Below are 7,500 nucleotides of genomic sequence, written 5' to 3'. Positions count from 1 at the left end.
AAATCCAACAGAACAATCAAAACTAGTAAAGTCAGGCCTCCCTTTATTGCACATTAAAGTAAATGCATCCTTTACGATTTATTGAGACTTATGTAATGCTAGCACCCCTCAACGGATTCAGAGGTGGACAGCGCAGAGTAAGGGGTTTACTCTTGCAATTGGCATGAGGGTTTAATTTGTAAAGGTGTAAACCCAGCAGAACAATCATAAATAGTAAAGTAAGGCCTCCCCATTGGGAATTTGAACCACTGTCTCTATTGCATGAGAGGCGGGGATTCTAACCACTATAACAGGGGTGTCCAAGTTTTTTCTGCAGTGGGCCACTTCATCAGAATTGTATACGTGCGCGGGCCGCACTCATTTTTCACTGTGACAAAAAATATGGCCTTTAATAAAATATGCAGATTAAAATAAAGTCTGTTAGCAATCACACTCCTATCATGCCAAGTCAGCCAGTACATGCTGGTACAGGGTGGCTGTAAGTGATGTGCATACCCCATACTGCTGGCAGCATCACTACACAAGGGGGGCAGCTAGCTATGTTTCAGCATGTACTGGCTGACTTGGCATGATAGGAGTGTGATTGTTAACAGCAATCACAGTCCCATCATGCCTAGGTTCCAGCACTTACACATCCATCCAGTAAATACTGGAACCTAGGCATTATGGGAGTGTGATTGCTGTTAGCAATCACACTCCTATCATGCCAAGTCAGCCAGTACATGCTGGTACAGGGTGGCTGTAAGTGCAGACCCCATACTGCTGGCAGCATCAATACACAAGGGGGGCAGCTGGCCAGGTTTCAGCATGTACTGGCTGACTTGGCATGATAGGAGTGTGATTGCTAACAGCAATCACAGTCCCATCATGCCTAGGTTCCAGCACTTACACATCCATGCTATCACACACACACACATTTATTCATATAATCATTCATTCACAGATTCATTCCCTCAATCACACACACTCATTCAAACACCCTCCCCACCCCCTTACCTGGACTGCAGCTCCTCGATGCCGCTTACAGACTTCAGCAGGGGGCGCGGCCTCCCTCTGCCTTCTCTGCTAAAGCACAGAGGAAGTAGGATGTCACGTGAACTCCGCTTCCTCTGTGTGCAGTCCAGAAGATCCTCCCACAAGTAAGTAGCAGGGCTTGAGGTGCGGCTCGCGTAAGATCGGTTGCCCTGGCTGCCGATCTTACGCGGGCCGCACCTCGAGGTCTCGCGGGCCGCATTTGGCCCGCATGTTGGAGGCCCCTGCACTATAACAATGACTGTCTTACTGCGTCTGTTCTCAAAAGTTCTAAAACCTTCATCATTGACTTACCTTAGCCACATACAAAACTTTTGTGAGGCAAGGTTTGTATGCTGGAACAGCTTATGAACACGTTAAGATTTCAGGCTGTGCTAATAAAGATTAGCGACTGGCCCGTACGGGGATCGAACCCGCGACCTTGGCGTTATTAGCACCACGCTCTAACCAACTGAGCTAACCGGCCGTGCGTGTCGAGCTGAATGTGGCATAGTCCAAGGAGAACTCCTACTGTCCACGGCGCGCCTTTTCAACAGTTCAACAAGCAGTAGCTGGCATTGTTGGCCGATTCAGCCATACAGCTCTGCTGACCACCGTAACAACAACAAAGGTTCTGTCATTTTAGCACTCTCCATGGACACAGTCCATATTGACTTGCAAAAGCTAATTCTTCAGCCAATTTCAATAATCCAGCTTGAAATCCTTAACATGTTCATGTTCTAATTTCTCTGAAATCCATCTTTTACTACAAATGTTCGCAACAGATAGCTGTAAATGAGCGGAAATCAAACTTTCTAGAATGCACAATATGTAAAGTAGTACAAAACAGAATTAACGTTTGGATGCTGCAAGTTCATTGAAATGCTTTTGAATTTGATGAAAAGAAATTGAGCAACATAGTAACGGTAAATTTTTAATCTCTGCATGTTCAGCGCGAAAGTAAAATTATTGGAACACAAAGGCTTCTTCCCACTGCATGTTAGCGTGTAGTCGTGGCCGAGTGGTTAAGGCGATGGACTTGAAATCCATTGGGGTTTCCCCGCGCAGGTTCGAATCCTGCCGACTACGGAGATTTTCACTCTTAGAAGGAGCCTATACCGGCATTATTATAACATGTTGTGACTAGGTTGTTTAGCGTTTTGTAAAATTGACTACAAAAGCGTTGAAGCAATATCTGATCCCGGATACGTTGTTGTCCTATTCTTAGATCAACTTCTAGCAAACCTTCTTCTTGTGCGTATATAACAGTCAGATTGACACCAGTATTGTGTAATTCAAATATAAGCAAAATAAATAGCAAAATATAGAAACATAGCCACCCGGCGGGGATTCCTGCCACTATACTAACCAGGACTAGCATTGTATAATGTTGTCCAGCCACTGTGTTATTTATATGACATAGTACTAGCTGAATTGTACATGGACACACTGATTGGAAGATTTTCTCAAATTTGCTTTCCTTTACTGTATGAGAGCTGTAATGGTACCATTTATTAGCTTTTACGAGACAGAGTGGAATGAAAGAAGAACGCCATAATAATTAACTACTAGGATTGGAAGAAAATTAATTGGATGGTGAGGCTACTGGTTCATGGATTTTATTCAGTTTTTCGTCAGAATGTCAAATGCTGAATACCCACCAATGGCCATAGATTTGTGGTCGGGTAACAGACCAATTACATTCCTACTACGCGGAAAAAACGTTAATAAGTGTATCCCACCAGGCATGCAAGGAACACACGTTGCCCACCAAATACAAGACACTAAGAAGCATATGTGATGTTAAACAAAATCTCAACCACAAGCTTTTAAGACATTCAAAACCATTTTATTTCCAAAGCAAATAGCGATGAAAATCAAGCGTGGGAATCGAGCACCAGGAGTCAAACACTGCTATCGCTCACATGATGGGCAAGGGTCCCTCACCACTATATTAACGAGGACTAGCTGCGAGCACATGCTCCATAAGCCCTAAAAACGGTATCAGTGACTTTCGTTAGACAGATATAAAGAGTGTGTGGGAGAAGGATTGTATGCTACAACTGCTCACACACGCACATGTGTAAACCTAATTCTGTGAGTAGTCGTGGCCGAGTGGTTAAGGCGATGGACTAGAAATCCATTGGGGTCTCCCCGCGCAGGTTCGAATCCTGCCGACTACGACCCTTTTGTAGCACTTTTTTTCTTTTTTTTACCGGTAACGCCAAATATCTCAGTTTTCAAAATACGAGAACCGAGATTTCTGCATTTTGTTTTTACAAATTGGTCTGTTACAATATGAAGTAAACTTGAGCAACAAAAAAAAAAGTACAATGCCTCCCCGTCGGGGAATCGAACCCCGGTCTCCCGCGTGACAGGCGGGGATACTTACCACTATACTAACGAGGATTGGCATTGGTGTGCATTACGCATCCATCCACACACAACTATATTGAGCAAACTGTATTTGTCCCAGGCAGCAAGGCTCGTGATAGCACCATTCGGTCACTTAACCTTGCCCACCTTGCTACAGTCTAGTCACTTTGTTTTTTATGTGACATAGTACTAGCTGAACACACTGATTAGAACATATTCTCCAATTTTCTTTTACTTTGCGGTGTGAGAGCTGTAATGGTACTGTTTATGAGCTTTTATGAGACAGAGTGGAATAAAAGGAGAGCTACTAGGATTGGAAGAAAATTCATTCGATGCTGAGGCGACTTACTGTATGTTTACTATAGATCTGGCATGATGGCGGGCTTCTTCACACACACTTGGTGCTCACATGAGACACATAAACCAAATAGCCATAACATTATGACCACCTGCCTATTATTGTGTAGGTCCCCCTTTTGCCACCAAAACAGCCCTGCCCCATCGAGGCATGGACGCTACTAGACCTCTGATGGTGTGCTGTGGTATCTGGCACCAAGACGTTTACAGCAAATCCTTTAAGTCCTGTAAGTTGCGAGGTGGGGCCTCCATGGATCAGACTTGTTTGTCCAGCACATCCCACAGATGCTCGATTGGATTGAAATCTGGGGAATTTGGAGGCCGAGTCAACACATTGAACTCGTTGTTGTGTTCCTCAAACCAGGCCAGATCCCTTTTTACTTTGTGGCGGGGCGCATTATTCTCCTGAAAGAGCCCAATGCCATCAGGAAATATAGTGTCCATGAAAGGGTGTACATGGTCTGCAAAAATGCCCAGGTAGGTGGTACATGTCAAAGTAACATCTACATGACTGGCAGGCCCCGAGGTTTCCCAGCAGAACATTGTCCAAAGCATCACACTGTCTCCACCGGCTTGCCTTCTTCACATAGGGCATTCTGGTGCCATGGGTTGTCCAGGTAAGCAACGCACATGCACCTGGCCATCCACGTGATGTAAAAGAAAATGTGATTCATCAGACTAGGCTACCTTCTTGCATTGCTCCACGGTCCAGTTCTTATGCTCATGTGCCCATTGTAGGAGCTTTTGGCAGTGGACAGGGGTCAGCATGGGCACCCTGACTGAACTGCAGCCCTACACAGAACAACCTGCCATGCACTGTGTGTTCTGACACCTTTCTATCAGAACCAGCATTAACTTTCTTTCAGCAAATTGAGCTACAGTAGCTAGTCCGTTGGATTTGACCACACTGGCCAGCCTTAACCCCCATGTGCATCAATGTGCCCTGTCCACCCATGACCCTTTCGCCGGTTCACCGCTTTTCCTTCCTTGGACCACTTTTGATAGGCACTGGCCACTGCAGACTGGGAACACCCGGCAAGAGCTGCAGTTTTGGAGATGCTCTCACCCAGTCGTCTAGCCATCACAACCTGGCTCTTGTCAATGTTGCTCAGATCCTTACGTTTGCCCATTCTTCCTGCTTCTAACACATCAGCTTTGAGGACAAATTGTTCACTTGCTACCTAATATATCCCACCCACTGACAGGTGCCGTGATAATAAGTTGATCAGTGTTATTCACTTCACCTGTCTGTGTGAAGTGTCATCAGCTTAACTTCCTTCCAATATTGGCTACACTGCAAGAAGACCTGCAGTCTTGGGCCAGCCTCTCCATCTAGTGGAAAGGAAGAATTAACTTTCTTTATATCTATATATATATATATATATATATAGATATATATGTATTGTTATGATTTATCTGGGACAAAAGAAAATCCCAGATCAAATTTCACACCCTAATACTTCCCAAATCCAAAGCAGCCTTATTTCTACTCGCGCACCTATTCAGGAGCCTGCCACCTGCTTAGAGGCTTGGAATATTTCCTTAACCTACCGCAAAAGCAATGGATAGGGATTGAGCGCTCAGACATTTCCATCCCCTTGCGTAGACTAGCCTGGCTCATGCCACTGGACGTCCAGCACACGGTAAGTCATAATCTCTATGTCACGGCTATTAAACCTGCCTACAATGGTGCATTTCCAGATCTATAGTACAATTAGTGCTTTGAATGTTTGGAGGATTGTTAACTGTGTATATATATATATATATACTTTGGCACTGAGTAGAATATATCCAAGAGTTAGTATATCTAAAAGTTCTAAAATGTATGCTTACGCAGTACTAAACCGGGTATTATGAGAGCAGCATTCTCCTTGCCAGCCAACATAATGACTTTATCGCACACTAAAGTAAAGGTGTAAATCCAACAGAACAATCAAAACTAGTAAAGTCAGGCCTCCCTTTATTGCACATTAAAGTAAATGCATCCTTTACGATTTATTGAGACTTATGTAATGCTAGCACCCCTCAACGGATTCAGAGGTGGACAGCGCAGAGTAAGGGGTTTACTCTTGCAATTGGCATGAGGGTTTAATTTGTAAAGGTGTAAACCCAGCAGAACAATCATAAATAGTAAAGTAAGGCCTCCCCATTGGGAATTTGAACCACTGTCTCTATTGCATGAGAGGCGGGGATTCTAACCACTATAACAGGGGTGTCCAAGTTTTTTCTGCAGTGGGCCACTTCATCAGAATTGTATACGTGCGCGGGCCGCACTCATTTTTCACTGTGACAAAAAATATGGCCTTTAATAAAATATGCAGATTAAAATAAAGTCTGTTAGCAATCACACTCCTATCATGCCAAGTCAGCCAGTACATGCTGGTACAGGGTGGCTGTAAGTGATGTGCATACCCCATACTGCTGGCAGCATCACTACACAAGGGGGGCAGCTAGCTATGTTTCAGCATGTACTGGCTGACTTGGCATGATAGGAGTGTGATTGTTAACAGCAATCACAGTCCCATCATGCCTAGGTTCCAGCACTTACACATCCATCCAGTAAATACTGGAACCTAGGCATTATGGGAGTGTGATTGCTGTTAGCAATCACACTCCTATCATGCCAAGTCAGCCAGTACATGCTGGTACAGGGTGGCTGTAAGTGCAGACCCCATACTGCTGGCAGCATCAATACACAAGGGGGGCAGCTGGCCAGGTTTCAGCATGTACTGGCTGACTTGGAATGATAGGAGTGTGATTGCTAACAGCAATCACAGTCCCATCATGCCTAGGTTCCAGCACTTACACATCCATGCTATCACACACACACACATTTATTCATATAATCATTCATTCACAGATTCATTCCCTCAATCACACACACTCATTCAAACACCCTCCCCACCCCCTTACCTGGACTGCAGCTCCTCGATGCCGCTTACAGACTTCAGCAGGGGGCGCGGCCTCCCTCTGCCTTCTCTGCTAAAGCACAGAGGAAGTAGGATGTCACGTGAACTCCGCTTCCTCTGTGTGCAGTCCAGAAGATCCTCCCACAAGTAAGTAGCAGGGCTTGAGGTGCGGCTCGCGTAAGATCGGTTGCCCTGGCTGCCGATCTTACGCGGGCCGCACCTCGAGGTCTCGCGGGCCGCATTTGGCCCGCATGTTGGAGGCCCCTGCACTATAACAATGACTGTCTTACTGCGTCTGTTCTCAAAAGTTCTAAAACCTTCATCATTGACTTACCTTAGCCACATACAAAACTTTTGTGAGGCAAGGTTTGTATGCTGGAACAGCTTATGAACACGTTAAGATTTCAGGCTGTGCTAATAAAGATAAGCGACTGGCCCGTACGGGGATCAAACCCGCGACCTTGGCGTTATTAGCACCACGCTCTAACCAACTGAGCTAACCGGCCGTGCGTGTTGAGCTGAATGTGGCATAGTCCAAGGAGAACTCCTACTGTCCACGGCGCGCCTTTTCAACAGTTCAACAAGCAGTAGCTGGCATTGTTGGCCGATTCAGCCATACAGCTCTGCTGACCACCGTAACAACAACAAAGGTTCTGTCATTTTAGCACTCTCCATGGACACAGTCCATATTGACTTGCAAAAGCTAATTCTTCAGCCAATTTCAATAATCCAGCTTGAAATCCTTAACATGTTCATGTTCTAATTTCTCTGAAATCCATCTTTTACTACAAATGTTCGCAACAGATAGCTGTAAATGAGCGGAAATCAAACTTTCTAGAATGCACAA

At 45.1% G+C, this 7,500-nt stretch overlaps 2 non-coding genes across 2 annotated transcripts; both read left to right on the top strand.

The window, feature by feature from the left end:
- Positions 1-2,018: 2,018 nt before the first annotated feature.
- Positions 2,019-2,100, top strand: TRNAS-UGA (transfer RNA serine (anticodon UGA)). The gene has a single exon. It is a non-coding gene; the product is annotated as a tRNA-Ser (tRNA).
- Positions 2,101-3,112: 1,012 nt separating this feature from the next.
- TRNAS-AGA (transfer RNA serine (anticodon AGA)) lies at positions 3,113-3,194 on the top strand. The gene has a single exon. It is a non-coding gene; the product is annotated as a tRNA-Ser (tRNA).
- Positions 3,195-7,500: the final 4,306 nt, after the last annotated feature.

The sequence above is a fragment of the Spea bombifrons genome, chromosome 2, assembly GCF_027358695.1.
Source record: "Spea bombifrons isolate aSpeBom1 chromosome 2, aSpeBom1.2.pri, whole genome shotgun sequence".
Lineage (NCBI taxonomy): Eukaryota > Metazoa > Chordata > Amphibia > Anura > Pelobatidae > Spea > Spea bombifrons.
Note: the sequence above shows the minus strand (reverse complement) of the source record. Positions and strands in the feature narration are given on the sequence as shown.